Source organism: Mandrillus leucophaeus, unplaced genomic scaffold, assembly GCF_000951045.1.
Source record: "Mandrillus leucophaeus isolate KB7577 unplaced genomic scaffold, Mleu.le_1.0 Scaffold276, whole genome shotgun sequence".
Classification (NCBI taxonomy): domain Eukaryota; kingdom Metazoa; phylum Chordata; class Mammalia; order Primates; family Cercopithecidae; genus Mandrillus; species Mandrillus leucophaeus.
Genome location: NW_012102876.1, coordinates 2,252,770 through 2,272,220, shown reverse-complemented (window position 1 = coordinate 2,272,220; position 19,451 = coordinate 2,252,770).

The following is a 19,451-nucleotide window of genomic DNA, read 5'->3' as shown; positions in this document are numbered from 1 at the left end:
CCCCTCCCCCCTCCCCATAATAGGCTCCCGTGTGTGATGTTCCCCTTCCCCAGTCCAAGTGATCTGACTGTTCAGTTCCCACCTATGAGTGAGAACATGTGGTGTTTGGTTTTCTGTTCTTGCCATAGTTTGCTGAGAATGATGGTTTCCAGCAGCATCCATGTCCCTACAAAGGACACAAACTCATCCTTTTTTATGGCTGCATAGTATTCCATGGTGTATATGTGCCACATTTTCTTAATCCAGTCTGTCACTGATGGACATTTGGGTTGATTCCAAGTCTTTGCTATTGTGAACAGTGCTGCAATGAACATACGTGTGCATGTGTCTTTATAGCAGCATGATTTATAATCCTTTGGGTATATATCCAGTAATGGGATGGCTGGGTCATATGGTATTTCTAGTTCTAGATCCTTGAGGAATGAATTTGTGTGCTTTGTAGGGACATGGATGCAGCTGGAAACCATCATTCTCAGCTAACTATCACAAGAACAGAAAACCAAATACTACATGTTCTCACTCATAGGTGGGAACTGAACAATGAGATCACTTGGACTTGGGAAGGGGAACATCACACACTGGGACCTATTATGGGGAGCGGGGAGGGATGGCATTGGGAGTTATACCTGATGTAAATGATGAGTTGATGGGTGCTGACAAGTTGATGGGTGCAGCACACCAACATGGCACAAGTATACATATGTAACAAACCTGCACATTGTGCACATGTACCCTAGAACTTAAAGTACAATAATAATAATTTAAAAAAATAAAAAAAAACCCAAAATAGAACTTCTGGAAATAAATACATTGAGGGAATTACAACAAACATTTGTAAATTTCAAAAATAGACTACACCACACAAAAGAATGAATCTCAGAACCTGAAGACAGGTCTTTTGATTTAATCAAGTCATACAAAAATAAAATGATAATAATAAAGAATGAACAAGGCTTTCAAGAAGTAAAGTATCAAATAAATTGTCTGAACGCAAAAAAAAATTGTGGTCTCTGTGTACCCCAACATTTTAGGAAAATATTTTCGTTTACAAAACTTAGTTTCTAACCCACAAGAAAACCTTCGTTGGTGCTTCAGAGCTGTCCTTTACTAAGTCTAATTGCTTTCAGTATTGGCTTACAAGAGCTAATTATGCATACCTCTCCCCAAGACTGTGTTCAATGATGCCTTTTTGGTAGCTTGAAATCAGCCTTGATGGAAGTTGATATACCCCAGAAATCAGCAAATGTGACAAATCATTTTGTTTCTCCCACCCTCAGTACTGGTTTATCAGCACACCATGGCCTCATACCCTCAAATATGTTTGGGTGTTTTCATAGTACTTCTTATCACCAGATCACACTGGCATTATATCAGTTGTTTGCCTTGCCTACTAGACTTGAGAGCAAAAACTTTATTTTCCTTTCTGGCATATGTTTTGCATCTAGCACATTGGTTAAGTATTCAGAAAAGGTACCTACATCCATAAATTAATTAATGATACTGTCAATCAATCACTTGTATGGGATGATTTTTCTACGAGAAATGGAAAAAATCATGTAGGTATGTGTGCTATGTCATTAAACAATGTGGTCAGCTCAGTTGATGTACTTATTCTTGGATTGCTTGGATTCTTGGATTGCTTTAGAGTGTCTGGAATGACTCCAAGGATAATTAGTATGCATCTTTATCCCCAGAGCAGAATATGCCTGATTGCTGTGGCATCACCCTGTGTGGCCATTTGGTGGGAAGAAATCAGAGCTAAGTCTAATTGCTTTCCCAGGCTACTAACCCCTCCTCTTCTCTCCAGGATCTGGATGGAAATGCTTCCTCCTTAGAAAGAAATTGAGGTTACAGCTTTTGATAGAATCACAAATTGTTCATTTCGGCAGAATATCCTGTGTCAGGACAATCTAAACTAGGATCACCTGTTGAAGACTTTGTGATCAAGAATTACTATTTTTAAGGTTTAAAGAGGCTGCTGTTGACATTAACTATAATTAGGAATTGGCATTTTAAACTCAGAGCTGAACATAAAACCCATTGTTTGCTCTATAAATACATTATATTTATAGATTAAAAAACAAAGGTCCAAAGAAGGAAATGACTTATCCAATTATGCCATTAGGATGGATGGATGACCTTATGACTGTAGGTTTATGGTCCTTTACATGCTGCATGCCAATAATTGTGGCCATTACTCTCTGTGATAGTACCCCTGAAAGAACCTTAAACAATTCTGATGACAACAGAAGAATTTCTGATAATTTACAAGTAATAAAATCAACCTTTTATTCTGTGCTCACTATGGTCCCAGGACTATGCTAAGTGGTTTACATCAGCACAACAACCCTATAAGGAATAATTGCCCTTTTTTGACAGATGAGAAAATTGAATCCCAGATAGGTTGAACTAGATGTTCGTTACTGCATAGTTACTGAGAGGCAGATTGGTGTTTGCATCCAAGTGTATTTCCCTTCAAAGTTAAAGCTTTTAACCAATGTAGTATACGATTTTCTTTTTCACAAGATCTATGAATGACAAGTTACGTATGCATATACATGCATGTTATGTTTTTATATTATTTTATATATATGCATGTTATTAGATATATTTTTATTTTTTAAAAAGATGAGGTTTAAGTTAAATAATACTAGCATTATAGAGAAGTTCTTTTAGAAATTACCATTTTCTTCCAGTTTAGAATTTTCCGTCTTTCTATTCTTTTTGTCAAAAATCCTGAAAGTGTATGTAGTATACATTTTGGAGGTAATGTAGGCAATAAAGGGAGTCATAAGGTCACTAAAATTAAAGTCGAGAGGTTGATGATCTTTCTTATCTCTGTGTGACTTTGGTCTTGTTACAGGAAGTATAGGCCAATTTGTATGGATTTAACATGCATAGTGAGAGCAGAGCTTTTTGGACTCAGACCTAAATTCAAATCCTAGGTCTTGTATTTACTTGCTATGTGACTTTATGTAAATTATTTAACTTCTCTGATCTATAGTTTCCTCATATATAAAAAGGAAATAATGTTATCTATCTCATAGTTCATTGTACAGATTAAATGGGATAATGTATATGAATGCCAAAAGTAACAGATTAGTGTCAATTCAAATGAACTATTTTTCCTATAAAAATAATTTAACATGATGTCCTTCAGGTTCATCCAGGTTGTCTCAAATGACAGGATTTCATTATTTTTAATGACTGAATATTATTCTATTGTGTATATATACCCAATTTTCTTTATCCATTCATCCATTATTGAATGCTTAGGTTGATTTTACATGTTGGCTATTGTGAATAGTACTCCAATAAACATTGGGATGCAATTATCTCTTTAATATGATTTTCATTTTCTTTGGATATGTACTGAGTAGGGGATTATTGGATGGTATGAGAGTGCTATTTTTAGTTTCTTGAGGAACCTCCATACTGTTTTTTAAAATGGCTGTACTTATTTACATTCCCACTAGCAGTGTGTAAGGGTTTCCTTTTCTTGACATCCATGCCAACACTAGCTATCTTTTGATTTTTCAATCATTGCCTGTCTGACTAGAGTGAGGTAATATCTCCTTGTGGTTTTGATTTGCATTTCCTCAATGATTTTGATATGAGCACCTTTCAGATCTCTGTTGGCCATTTTTATATCTTCTTTCAAGAAATGTCTATTCAGGTCTTTTGCCCATTTTTTAATTGGGCTTTTTTGTTGTTGTTGTTATATGAGTTTCTTATATATTTTGGAAACTAACCCCCTATCAAATGTATAGTTTGCATTCTCCCATTCTGTAAGTTGTCTGTTTGCTCTGTTGATTGTTTCCTTTGCTGTGCAGAAGCTTTTTAGTTTCATATAATCTAATTTGTCTATATTTGCTTTCATTGCTTGAGATTTTGAGGTTTCATTCAAAAAATCCTTGCCTAGACTCATGGAGCTTTCCCACGATTTTTTCTTCTAGGAGTTCTGAATCTTACATTTAAGAATTTAACCATTTTTGGCTGGGCATGGTGTCTCACGCCTGTAATCCTAGCATTTTGGGAAGCCGAGGTGGGTGAATCACGAGGTCAGCGGATTGAGTCCATCCTGGCCAACATGGTGAAACCCCATCTCTACTAAAAATACAAAAATTAGCTGGGCATGACAGTGTGTGCCTGTAGTCCTAGCTACTCAGGTGGCTGAGGCAGGAGAATCCCTTGAACCTGGGAAGTGGAGGTTGCAGTGAGCCAAGATTGTGTCACTGCACTCACTCCAGCCTGGCAACAGAGCGAGACTCCGTCTAAAAAAAAAAAAAAAAAAAAAAAAAGATGTAACCATTTTGATTTGATTTTTGTAAATGGTGGGAGGTAGGGATCTAATTTCATTCTTCTGCATAGGATATCCAGTTTTCCCAGCATCATTTGTTGAAGAGGCGGTCATTTCCCCATTGTGTTAAGTAAAATAAGCCAGGCACAGAAAGTCAAATATTGCATGATCTCACTCATATGTGGAGTCTAAAATTTTGTTCTCATAGAAGTAAAGAGTAGAATAGTGGTTATCAGATGTTGGGGAGGGTACTAAAGAGGAAGGGAGGGTGAGAAATTTTGTCACTGATTACAAAGCCACAGCAAGATAGGAGGAATAAGTTATGCTGTCCTATTGCCCAATAAGATGATTAGCGTTAGCATATTGTGTATTCAAAATAACTAGAAGGGAGGTTTCTGAATGTTCTCATCTCAAAGAAATGATAGATGTTTAAATTGATGAATTAGCTAATTACTCTGATGTGATCATTACACAATTTATATGTGTATTGAAACATCACATTGTACCCTATAAATAGGTTTAATAATTGTCAATCATAAAAAATCAAATTCAAAGAAATTCAGAACTATTCTATGCTTCTCAAAAATAACCTCTAAGTATTAGAGTGGTGGTGAAGTATATCCTTAGAACACAGGAAAATACCTTAAAAATCCCTTTCATTACTGATACTGTCAAAATCTGCCACCTAACAGAGAGCTGTTCCTCAAAATTCTCACTCTCTTGATACTAAAGAATATTTTACCTTTTTCTCCTGAGAGTTTCCTCTCTCTTTTAGTGTCATATCCCTTCCTCCTTCTCCCCGGCATGTTGCTTTAGTCTGAATCCTTCTCATAACAAAACTCCTTTTCCCATTATGTGGATCAGCACAACAAGGCAGCATATTGGAGTGGTCAACAGCCTGAACTCTGGAACTGTTAAATTAATAATTTCTGGATTTAATTTCAAATCCTGTATGTTACCAACTATGACTCATTTGTTCCTCTGTAAATTGGATAATAGCACCTACCTCATAGGGCTATGGTAAAAATTCATATATTAAAAGTGACTGAGACCGAAACTTGTCATACAGTAGGAACCAATTAGGTATTATTTTTGTTTTCCAAAGGCACCTACTAATAATAAATGAGAAAGAAAAAATTTCAAAACATTTGCTGTGGTATGGCAATATCAAATATAGAGGAAACCAGACACGATCTCTTTACTTTCCCGGTACCCTGTGTTAGAGTGCAAAGCTTGTGATGGAGTTTGAGCAGGGTTTCCTTCTTCTTCCCCTAATATGAGAAGTGAGTAATGGCTTATGCCAAGGAGATGGAGGTCAGTCTTTTGTCCTGATTCTCTTACAGCAGGAACAGTACTTCAACAGTCTGTCCAACAATTTGGCATTCCTCACGCCCTTTCCTGCATTCACTGCAATAAGTTGTTTTACCTCTTTATCATGTAGCAATTAGTAGTCACTAATCTATCTTCTCATTTCCAAGATCTGTAATCATAGTATAGGAAAACCAGAAAAATTTACTTCTGCCTTCTGACAAGCTATTCAACTTATTTATTAATACATTCCATATACATTTATTGAGTACCTACCATGTGCCAGGCATTAAAGATACATGAAAGAGCAAATTCAACAGTCGTTACTTTATGGAGTTGATAGGGTTTAGGACACATTTCCCCCAAATATGGTACATTGGCATAGTGAGCATTTTAGGCTGAAGGAATCTGAGAAAATGGCAGAAGCAGAAAGGTCACTCAGACCTCTTCCCTGCCCTTCTTCCCAGCTGGTCATAAAACCTAGGAAGGGTTTTCTGACCCTCACCTGAAGTACGCCTTAAAATACTCATGTGAGAGGTACCCTCCCTCTTAGAAGGAAAGGAGAATCCTTATCTCTGAAGACACAGGGACACAGAGTAGAATCTGAACAAACAGTCCTTGCTAAGTTTCCCCAGTTTATTACCATTAGATCATACTTTTTACCCTACAATATTGCTCCATAACTAGTCAACTCTTCATCAAACCTACTATTAAAAACACCAAGGTTTAACAGTTTCTTCAGGTCTTCATTTCCTTATAGAGGCTCCTGGGTCACATAAAACTTAAAATTGAATGCTTTTGCTTTTTAAATTTATTTTTATTTTTTATTTTTACTTTTTATTTTTCCATAGGTTATTGGGGTATTGGGGTACAGGTGGTGTTTGGTTACATGAGTAAGTTCTTTAGTGGTGATTTGTGAGATTTTGTGAGCAGTATACACTGTACCTTATTTGTAGTCTTTTACCCCCACTTCCACCTTTCCCCCCAAGTCTCCAAAGTCCATTGTATCATTCTTATGCCTTTGTGTTCTTATAGTTTAGCTCCCACAAATCAGTGAGAACATGCAATGTTTGGTTTTCCATTTCTGAGTTACTTCACTTAGAAAAGTAGTCTCCAGTCTCATCCAGGTCACTGTGAATGCCATTAATTCATTCCTTTATATGGTTAAGTAGTATTCCATCGTATATGCACTCATTGATTGATGGGCATCTGGGTTGGTTCCATGATTTTGCAATTGCAAATTGTGCTGCTATAAACATGTGCAAATATCTTTTTTGTATAATGACTTCTTTTCCTCTGGGTAGATACCCAGTAATGGGATTACTGTATCAAATGGTAGTTCTACTTTTAGTTCTTTGAGGAATCTTCACATTGTTTTCCTTAGTGGCTGTACTAGTTCACATTCCCACCAGCAGTGTAGAAGTATTCCCTAATCACTGCATCCACACCAACATCTATTTTTTGACATTTTTATTATGGTCATTCTTGCAGGAGTAAGGTGGTATCACATGGTGGTTTTCATTTGCACTTCCCTGATCATTAGTGATATTGAGCATTTTTTCATATGTTGCTGGCCATTTGTTTATCTTCTTTTGAGAATTATCTATTCATGTTCTTAGCCCACTTTTTGATGGGATTGCTTGTTTTTTATTTTGGCTGATTTTTTGTTTATTGTAGATTCTGGAAATTAGTCCTTTGTCTGATGTATAGATTGTGAAGATTTATTTTCCCACTCTATGGGTTGTCTGTTCACTTTGCCAACTGTTCCTTTTGCCATGCAAAGCTCTTTAAGTTTCGATATTTATATTTGCTTTTATTGCATTTGCTTTTGGGTTCTTGGTCATGAAATCCTTGCCTAAGCCAATGTCTAGAAGGTTTTATCCAGTGTGATTTTCTAGAATTTTTATAGTTTCAGGTCTTAGATTGAAGTCCTTAATCCATCTTGAGTTGATTTTTTTTTTTTTTTTTGAGATGGCTGATTCTCACTCTGTCACCCAGGCTGGATGGAGTGCAATGGTGTGATCTATGCTCACTGCAACCTCCACTTCCCAGGTTAAAGCAATTCTTCTGCCTCAGTCTCCTGAGTAGCTAGGTTAACAGGCACCTACCACTTGTCAGACTAATTTTTGTATTTTTTTAGTAGAGATGCAATTTCACCATGTTGGCCAGACTGATCTCAAACTCCTGACTTCAGGTAATCTGCCTGCCTTGGCCTTCCAAATTCCAGGATTACAGATGTGAGCCATGGTGCCCAGCTTGAGCTGATTTTTGTATAAGGTGAGAGAGGAGGATCCAGTTTCATTCTCCTACCTATGGCTAGCCAATTATCTCAGCACCATTTGTTGAAAAGTGCATTCTTTCTCCACTTTATACTTTTGTTTGCTTTGTTTGAAGATCAGTTGGCTGTAAGTATTTTGATTCATTTCTGGGTTCTCTATTCTGTTCCATTGGTCTATATGCCTGTTTTTATACCAATACCATGTTGTTTTGATGACTATGGCCTTATAGTATAGTTTGAAATCAGGTAGTGTGATGCCTCCAGTTTTGTTCTTGTTGCTTAGTCTTGCTTTGGCTATGTGGGCTCCTTTTTTGGTTCCATATGAATTTTAGAATTGATTTTTTTCTAATTCTGTGGAGAATGATGGTGGTATTTTGATGGGATTGCATTGAATTTGTAGATTGCTTTTGGCAGTATGGTCATTTTCACAATATTGATTCTACCCATCCATGAGAATGGGATGTGTTTCCATTTGTTTGTGTCATGTATGATTTCTTTCAGCAGTGTTTCATAGGTTTTCTTGTAGACGTCTTTCACCTTGTTGGTTAGGTATATTCCAAAGGTTTTTTTTTGTGTGTGTGGCTTTTTAAAGGGATTGAGTTCTTGATTTTATTCTCAGCTTGGTAGCTGTTGGTGTATAGAGAAGCTACTGATTTGTGTACATTAATCTTGTATCTGGAAACTTTGCTGAATTCTTTTATCAGTTCTAAAAGCTTTCTGGAGGAGTCTTTAGGGTTTTCAAGGTTAACAATCATGTATCATCAGCAAACAGTGACAGTTTAACTTCCTCTTTGCTGATTTGGATGCCCTTTATTTCTTTCTCTTGTCTGACTGCTCTGGCTAAGACTTCTAGTACTACATTGAAGAGAAGTCATGAAAGTGGGCATCCTTGTCTTGTTCCAGTTCTCAGAGGGAATGCTTTAAACTTTTCCCCAGTATTATGTTGGCTGTGGGTTTGTCTTAGACAGCTTTTATCCCATTGAGGTATGTCCCTTGTATGCCAATTTTGCTAAGAGTTTTAATCATAAAGGGATGTCAAATTTTGTTGAATGCTTTTTCTGCATCTGAATGCTTTTGTTTTGTATTGTTTGTCTTTTATTATAAGAGCCAGGTATGAGTCCAGGATAGGTAAAGGGGAAGACATTTTTTTCTCCCCTATAAGTTTATACTGTGGAGAAGGAGATAACACATTAATTAAATTATCTCCCAAATAAATACATATTTACAAATTTGAATAAGAGCTGATATGAAGAAAACTATGTGATAAATGAATGTCAATATTAAGAGGACCTGAGCCGCAGACATAGCAGTAGTAGAGTCTGACCTTTAAATTGAGCTGAGAAGAATGAATGGTCCTGGGTCCAAGGTGAGGTTTGGTGTTCCTTTCTGGGCTATTTTGGGGTTTCCTGGTAATGGAGCAATACTTACAAGGAACAGTAGCCACATTGTGGATGACATACCACTTCTACTGGTCCCTGGATACTTACCCAGTACTCCCCAGTGCAAGACTTCTCTAGTACACTGTGTTATAGCACAAAATTTATGACAGAAAATCTGAGCAGAGCTTCCCTTTTCTTCCCCCAGTATAATATATGAGTTACGGCAAATACTGTCTTCACTACCCAAGTTAGACGTATATACGAGCTGCTAGAACTGGGAGCACAAATGAGTCATAAGCAGTCTCTGGAAGGCAGACCCTACCCACAACAGCTGATGCTATGAGACTTGGTAGCAGAAACGGAAGTAGGAATGAGTCTGCTCTACTCGGGTGCAGTGAGTAAAAGATGGAAATGGCAGCCTCTGCTACAGGCAAATGCAGGAAGTGAAATGGGAGACAGTATGCTCACATCATCTGTTTCCCTGCCTCCCTTAAGAAAAACATGGCCACTTGCACCTTATTAGCCAGGTTAGTTATGTCTCTGGGATGGGATGGGGCTCTAAAGGCAATAAGTAGGAGTAGAAATGTGGGCAGTTTTCTATATCCTAAGATGAGAGAATCTTTACTTCTCTCTCTAGCAACTAGAAGTTAACAAGGTAAAGTTGGAGGGGGATCAGGGAGCATTCTAGAGTGCTAGGCAGAAGAGCACGTACAAAAGGCTGAGATGAAGAATGTATGGATATTTAAGGAATGGAGAGAAAACCAGTGTACCTCGAGTGCAAAGGATGAAAGTGAGTGACAGTGGTGGACACGGGGCTGGAGAATAGACAGGGGTAGACCATGCAGGGCCTTCATGGCCAAGCTAAGGAAGTTAGTGTCCTATCAACAATGGGAATCTCTGCATAGATTTGACTTAGTTTTCTCGTTTTATACAAGCAGACAAAAATGTCTCTGATTCACTTATGCTCTTAAAGGCATTATGCTATTAAAAAGGCAGTAGAGGGGCAGGGCCAAGATAGCTGCTAGAAGCAGTGCTGCTCGGAGGCGCCCATCACAAAAACCATAATAAGCATGTGAATCCTTTACTGGTAACCAAGGTATCCAGGTTGTCTCATCAAAATTGACTAGAAGGCTGGCATGACCCACGGAAAGAAAGAAGAGCAGTGTGGTACAGTGGTCCACCTGAGAGCCACACAGGGAAGGGGAATCCCCTCCGCCCAGCCAAGGGAAGTGGTGAGTGAGCGTGCTATCCAGCCAGGGAAACTGCTTTTTCCGCGGAACTGTGCAACACATGGATTGGAAGATTCCACTTGCGAACCCACGCCACCAAGGCCTAGTGGCCCAACCCTGGAACGCGTGGATTCTTACAGCCTCTCAGCTGAATCTGCTTAAGCCTACCAAACTCCTAGGGGGAGGGGCAAATAGCACCAGCTGCCACTGCCTGCTGTCTAAGCCTTTTGAACTCCTTGGGGGAGGGGCAGCAACCAGCAATGGGACTCGCAATTGCCTAACATGCCAAGCTCCCTGGGTTGGGGAAAGGCAGCACCCATTTCTATAGCTCCAGGCTGTGCTTTTCCCCTGCCAGAGCCAGGAAGACTGGACGACTTGGTCCCAAGGCTTGTCCCCACAGCCCAACACACCGGCTGTGGCAGTCTGTGGCCAGAGTGCCTCTTCAGCCCCAACCCTGACCCATCCTTCCTCAGTGGGTGGGGCTTCCCTGCAGGATCTCCAATAATTCTAGCCAGAGGTTCATGGACAGACTTTGGATCTCCTTGGGCCTGAGCCCCTAGGGAGAGGGGTGGCTGCAGTCTCTGCGGACCAGCAGTCTTAAGCTTCTCCTCCTAGTAGTTCTGAGAATCCAGGCAGCCCAGACAAATAAGTTTCCCTCCAACACACCCTCTCCACCAAAGGACAAAGTGCTTCGTTAAATGGGTCCTGCTCCCTGTGCCACCCAACTGTGTGAGACCGTTCAACATGGGTTGTCAGACACCCTATAAAGGAGTGATCCTACTGGCATCAGGTTGGTGCCCCTTGAGATCAGAGGTCTCAGAAGAAGGAGCAGGCATCCATCTTTGCTGCTCTCCAGCCTCCTTGAGTGACATCTCCAGGTACAGGAGTGAATCAGATGAATAAGGCCTTAAATGAACCCCCAGCAAACTGTAGCAGTCCTACAGGAGAGGGACCTGACTATTGAAAGAAAAACAAACAAGCAGAAAGCAACAACAACAGCATTAGCAACAACAACAACAAAAAGGCCCCCATAAAACCCCATCCAAGGATCAGCAGTCTCAAAGACAGTAGCTAGCAAACTCAAGAAGTATAAGAAAGAATCAATGAAAATATGCTGAAAACCCAAAAGGCCAGAGTGCCTCTTCTCCTCCAAATGGTTGCAAGATCTGTCCATCAAGGGTGAAGAACTGGACAGAGGATCAGATGGAAGAACTGACAGAAGTAGGCTTCAGAAGATGGGTAAAAAAAACTATGATGAGCTAAAGGAGCATGTTCTAACCCAGTGAAAAGAAGCTAAGAACCTTGATAAAGGGTTAGAGGGATTGCTAACTAGAATAAACAGTTTAGAGAGGAAATAAATGACCCGATGGAGCTGAAAAACACAGCTTGAGAACTTTGTGAAGCATACACACGTCAACAGCCAAATTGACCAAGCTAAAGAAAGGATATCAGAGTTTGAAGAACACTTTACTGAAATAAGACATGGATACAAGAATAGAGAAAAAAGAATGAAAAGGAATGAACAAAGCCTCCCAGAAATATGGGACTATGTGAAAAGACCAAACCTACAATAGATTGGTATACCTGAAAGTGACAGGGAAAATGCAACCAAGTTGGAAAACATACTTCAGGATATTATCTAGGAGAACATCCCCAAGCTAACAAGACAGCCCAATATGCACATTCAGGAAATACAGAGAAAACCATTGAAATACTCCACAAGAAGATCAACCCCAAGACACATAATCAACAGATTCTAAGGTTAAAATTAAGGAAAAACTGTTAAGGTCAGCCGGAGAGAAAAGTCAGGTCACCTACAAAGGGAAGCCCATCAGACCTACAGTGGACCTCTGAGCAGAAACTCTATAAGCCAGAAGAGATTGGGGGCCAATATTCAACATTCTTAAAAGAATTTTCAACCCAGAATTTAATATCCAACCAAACTAAGGTTCATAAGTGAAGGAGAAATAAAATCCTTTCCAGGCAAGCAAATGCTGATGGATTTCATTACCATCAGGCCTGCCCTGCAAGAGCTCCTGAAAGAAGCACTAGATATGGAAAAGAAAAACTAGTACCAGCCACAGCAAAAATACACCAAAATATAAAGACCAACGACACTATGAAGAAATTGTATCAACTAGTGTGCAAAATAACCAAATAGCATCATGATGACAGGATCACATTTGCACATAACAATATGAACCTTAAATGTAAATGGGCTAAATGCCCCAATTAAAAGACAGAGATGACAAATTGGATAAGGCATCAAGACCTATCAGTGTGCTGTATTCAGGAGACCCATTGTATATACAAAGACACACACAGGCTCAAAATAAAAGGATGGAGGAATATTTACCAAGCACATGGAAAGCACACACACAAAAAAAAGAAAGGCAGGGGTTGCAATCTTAGTCTATGACAAGTTTAAACCAACAAAGATCAAAAAAACACAAAGAAGGACATTACATAATGGTAAAGGGAACAATTCAACAAGAAGGGCTATTCTGAATATATATATGCACCCAATACAGGAGCACCCAGATTCATAAAACAAACGCTTAGAGACTTATGAAGAGACTTAGACTCCCACACAATAATAGTGGGGGACATTAACACCCCAATGTCAATATTAGATCAATGAGACAGAAAATTAACAAGGATATTCAGGACTTGAACTCATCTCTGGATCAAGTGGACCTAGTAGGTATCTATAGAACTCTCTAACCCAAATAAACAGAATATACATTCTTCTCAGTGCCACATGGCACTTATTTTACAATTGACCACATACTTAAAAGTAAAACACTACTCAGCAAATGCAAAAGAACTGAAATAGTAACAACCAGTCTCTCAGACCACAGTGCAATCAAATTAGAACTCAGGATTAAGAAACTCACTCAAAACTATACAATTTCATGGAAATTGAACAACCTGTTCCTGAATGACTCCTGGGTAAATAATGAATTCAGGCAGAAATCAAGAAGTTCTTTGAAACCAATGAGAACAAAGAGACAATGTAACAGAGTCTTTGGGACACAGCTAAAGCAGTGTTAAGAGGGAAATTTATAGCACTAAATGCCCACATCAGAAAGCTAGAAAGGTGTCAAATCAACACCCTAACATCACAACTAAGAGAACTAGAGAGGCAAGAGCAAACTAATCCAAAGGCTAGCAAAGACAAGAAATAACTAAGATCAGAGAAGAGCTGAAGGAGATAGAGACATGAAAGACCTTCCAAAAAATTAGTGAACCAAGGATCTGTTTTTTTTGAAAAATTAACAAAATAGATCACTAGATAGACTAACAAGGAAGAAGAGATATATAATATATAATAATCAAATAGATACAATAAAAATGATAAAGGGGATATCACTACTGACCCCACAGGAATACAAACTACCATCAGGGAATGCTATAAACACCTCTGTGCAAATAAACTAGAAGATCTAGAAGAAATGCATAACACACCCAACAAACATGAAAAAAAAAACGCACCCAACAAACATGAAAAAAAGCTCTACATCACTGAGCATCAGAGAAATGTAAATCAAAACCACAATGAGATACTATCTCACGCCAGTCAGAATGGCAATTATTAAAAAGGAAACAATAGATGCTGTCGAGGCTGTGGAGAAATAGGAACACTTTTACACTGTTGGTAGGAATGTAAATTAGTTCAACTATTGTGGAAGACAGTATGGTGATTCCTCAAGGATCTAGAACCAGAAATACCATTTGACCCAGCAATCCCATTACTGGGTATATACCCAAAGGAATATAAATCATTCTAATATAAAGACACGTGCACATGTATGTTTATTGCAGCACTATTTACAATAGCGAAGACATGGAACTGACCCAAATGTCCATCAATGATAGACTGGACAAAGAAAATATGGCACATATACACCATGGAATACTATGAGGCTATAAAAAGGAATGAGATCATGTCCTTTGCAGGGACATGGATGAAGCTGGAAGCCATCCTTCTCAGCAAACTAACACAGGAACAGAAAACCAAACAATGCATGTACTCACTCATAAGTGGGAATTCAACATTGAGAACACATGGACACAGAAAGGGGAACAATACATACCAGGGCCTGTTGTAGGGTGAGGAGTGAGGGGAGAGAACTTAGAGGATGGGTCAATAGGTGCAGTAAACCACCATGGCATACATATACCTATGTAGCATGTTTTGCACATGTATCCCTTTTTTTTTTTTTTTAGAAATGAAAAAGGCAATAGAGCTAGAATGACCACATGTCCTGGTTTGCCTGTGAACAAAGTTTCTGCCTGTTTTCCTAGCTTGAAAATATCTTGCTTTGGATGGTAAATTATGTGGCCACTACATGTGCCTCAGTGTTGTGATCAAAAAAGCCTTTTAGATTTGTGACCTTTAGAACTGGAACTACATTGACTAAGTCGGTATCCGACTCTGACATTTCTTATTGGTGTGACATTGGGCAATCATTCTCTTCCTTAGTTATATCATCTCTAAAACGAGTTAGTACTATACCAACATTTACAGTTGTATAAGAATTGAATTATTGATATATATAAAACAGTGCCTGGAACACCATAGATGTTTAATAAATGTTAACTATCATTATTGTTGCATGTTTATTTACTTTCTCTTATTCTAATGGTGTTTTGAATAAGCATTTAGAAAATTCTTATTGCTTTCCACTGAGTTTGCATTTTACAATGGGATGGCAGGCTGGGTTCAGATGCCCCACGGTTATAATGTGGAATATCAATTAATAGAAGCCATCACCACTTCAGTGCATGCTGGGTGTCAGGCCCTGTGCTAAGTAGTTTACAGATTTTTTTTACTTACTCTCCTCCAACAATCTCTGAGGGGTGTGCATCATGGGTCTGGTTTATAGATGGGAAACTGGGTTCAGGGAGGTTAACAATTTCTCCAGTTGAACAAAGTGCCAAAGTAGAGATTTGATTCCATCTGCCAGATCCATGATCCAGTCTCGAAACCATTTCATTCCATGCCCCTCTGATGCCAACCTTAGAGGCAAGGCAGTGTTAAGCTCTTCTTAGGAGCCAGCCAGCACTTCTAATCCATTTGTCCAAACTTCCCCTCATTCAAACATATTTGTATTTTTAGTCTGTAGCATTCCCGGGGACAAGAAAGGAGAAATACATTCTTTAAGTTTCCTATTCACTATTTTACAGTAGGAAAGGCCTAGCTTCACTGACTCAAAACTACTTACTCTTACTTTCCTAAGGGGTCTTCTTGTCCTGTTTAATGAGAATTTGGTGAACCAGTTTGGGTTCTGTTTATGAAGAATAGTCACAATGTTATTGGTTTTGAGCATGTCCTCTGTTGACTTCCTCCTTTCCTTACTGAAGAGCTGAAACTTTTCCTTCTGTCCTTACATGTCAGTCCCAGATTCTCAGCCCTATTTCTGTTCATGTTGGGAGTATAAAGTGTGTAGTTTACAAAGTACAAGACTGAACGGATGCACTTTATGTTTTATGTTCAAAAGGTTATGTACATGAGAGTATTAAGAGGTTATATCTTATGAACTCAGCTTGAGAATCACAAAATCACATTTCTTTTGCAGTGGCTCTTTAATCTATTTCCACTGAACAGTGGTGTCATTGTCCTTGGATCCAAGCAGACCTGAGGTGAACTCTTGGTTCTACCATTTACTTACTGTGTGTACTTTGGCAAGTCCTTCTACTCTCAGAGCCCTGGTCTCCCCATCTGGATACCCAGAGATGGGAAAGGGATGCCTTGTACCTGTGAAGTATCATTTAAAGCCACTTCACAGTCACTCTCTCAGTAGCCCTGAGCTGTTGGGTAGGAAAACTGGGAAACTAACTCAGAGTTTCTGTTTCCGTGTCCAGAAACAGCTGGTACAAAGAGCATGGGTTTTACAAGACCAACCTAAATTTGGAACCCACCTCTAGCATATTTAGCTTTTTGTAACCACTCCAAGTCAGTTCCTTAGTGTAAAATCTCCATACAAATATATTAGTCTTCAGAATAATGTTCGGCCAAATACGTCTACATCTTAATTCCTATAACCAGTGAATATGTTAACTTACATGGCAAAAGCAAGTTTGCAGATGTGATTAAGGGACGGATCTTGAGATGGGAAGATCATTGTGAATTATTCTCTTGAGTCTGATATAATCACAAAGATTCTTATAAGAATGGGGTAGGCAGGTCAGAGTCAGAAAGGAAGATGTGATAATGGAAGCAGAAATTGGAGTGATGCAAGGAAGTGGCATGAGCCAAAGAATGCAGGTGGAAAAGACAAGGAAACAAATCCTCCCTGGGGCTTCCTGAAGGAAAACAACTCTGCTAATACCTTAAGACTTCTGACTCCAGGGCTGTAAGATAATCAGTCTGTGCTGTTTTAAGCCACTAACTTACAGCAACAATAGGAAACTAATGCAGGACATTTATAATAATGATAATGCTGATAACGACAGTCATAATTGATAATAATACTTCATATGGTATATATGTCCTAGGAATTTTTCTAAGTTTTATAGATGTTTTACATAATAGACACTATATATTATATACATTTATATTTTATACATTTCTATTTTACTTTGATATATGTTTCATATGTGTATATATATTTATGCAATTTTCATAACAATTTTCACAAAATAAACATTTTGCAGATGAGGAAACAGGCATAGAGAGGCTAAGTAACATTCTCAAGGCCACATAGCCAGGAATGGATGAAGCTGACATTTGAATCTCATCAATTTATAAAGTATCTACAGAAGGCCTGGCACACAGTGCTTCCCAATAAATGGAGGGCATTATTATTGTTATTCAATCTACTACATGACATTGCTTCTAAATCTGTAAGAATGCTCATATTGCAGCAATGACTGGCTATGCTAAAGTTTCTTCTTATGCTTAGACACAGACTCCAGAGCTATGGGCCCTTCTAATCCCAGGCTCAGGTGAAACCAGTCCTGCCCTTTCTCTGTGAGGGCCCACCCAGGATAGAGGAGATGTGGGAAGGTAATTGTCCTCATCCTATTGTATTGCAGCTATTGTATTGCACTTGTATTCCTACCTCTGCATTCTTCCTCCTTTGGAAACCACAAATTAGCCAGCAGAGTCCTAGTGACAGAATGATGGAACTGGGCTGGTGCCTGCAGCTGGGCTAAGTCAATAAAGGTGATAATGAACAGTAAGCAGAATTTGAAGAATGACTTGGAAAATTGCTATTATTGATATTTCTGGCAGCCATCTGCTGTAAAACCAGACTGAAGTGGGTTGTTCCACATGGCAAATCCTTTTGAGACAAATGATGGCAATAATGATGAGAGTTCATATTTGTGCAACTTCTAAAAGTGTTTTAATATATATTACCTAATTTTATTTCTCAAAACCCCAGTGACATAGGACACGTTTCTTAGATTAAAAAAAAAAAAAGACACTCAGAGGGGTTAAGTTCATTGACCCTGACTGCCTGGTCTGGTTGTGGCTACAGAAATAAATAAAGTAATTTTTGAATTTTTAAGTAAGGACATACTTTGGTTAACCTTTGTCAATGTGCTTGGCTTGGGACTGTATGGCCACTAGATGTTCCGTAACATCTAGGGGTAACCTCACCAGGATAGAGGTCAAGATGACTTTGGCTCCACTTCTGACAACCCCAGGTCAGAGCAGAACAGAGCTATGTTTATTGGGAATTGTTCCTTCTCATAAAATTAGATACCAACATCCTACTCTGCACCTTTAACCTCCTCTCACTGCTCAGCTTACTCGTGCTGGCTCCAAGTTCAAGTCCTCCGCTGCACACAGCTGTGGATGCCCTACACTCTTCACAGTTCCCCCACTGCTGGCTTTGTGCCCTGGCTGCCTCACCAGCTTCTAGACCTGTGTGCCACATGTGGTGGATACCTGATAAACATTTTTTGAATGACCAAATGGTCTGGAAGAAAAAGGCTCCAGAGCCACAGTTTTCTATTTATGATCCTGTTTAACATTTTTATGGAGAGCTATTTTCAAATCACTGCCCCTTTGTTTTAGTCCCGATTTGTAAGTTTTATTTCACAGTTACATAAGAAACTTGAATTTAGTTATCAACCTCGTGATGCAGCCACGATGTTCATCCTTTTAAAATCATAGCTTATTATAAGGGAAGGAAATTAAAGCACTCAGCTTAGAAAACAAGCTCAGAAAAAGTAAGTTCAAGGTCAAGCAATTAGTTATTGGTAGAGCCAGGATAGGAAATAATACATATTTCTTACACAAAAAAGAAACTACCTTCACAGATCATATACACATACATGATTTTGTTTAATCCTCAACAAGCCTGTGAAGCTTAGAAAGGTTAAGTAACTTGTCTACAATACACGGTTCATAAGAGGAAGTCAAAATGGGGGCTAGACTTGGGCCTTTGTGAGCTCAGAGTCTCGTTCTTTGGGGAACCAACTCTCCTGATTTTTCCTCATACTTTTAATTATTTATAATTTGTTCTAGCTTCCCCCTACATCTTCAGGAATCACTCTTTAATTTATACATCCTGTTGTCACAGAACCACTCTCTTACAGTTTTGTTACAAATATGATTTCTAGCTAGCTAATATGATTTTGAGCTACTTACCCCCTGTCCTGTATATTCAGAAGTTTAAAATAAATTGCTAAATTATTTGTCTGAGGTAATAAATAGAAAGAGTGAGGAAGAGTGAGGTGGTTTTGTTTGTTTGTTTGTTTGTTTGTTTTGAGAGTCCCACTCAGCCACCCAGGCTGGAGTGCAGTGGCGCGATCTTGGCTCACTGCAACCTCCGCCTCCCGGGTTCAAGTGATTCCCCAGTCTCAGCTTCCTGAGTAGCTGGGATTGCAGGCACCCGCCATCATGCCCGCCTAATTTTTGTATTTTAGTAGAGACAGGGTTTCATCATGTTGGCCAGATTGGTCTTGAATGAAAGAGCGAGTTTTATAACCTTCTACTATCA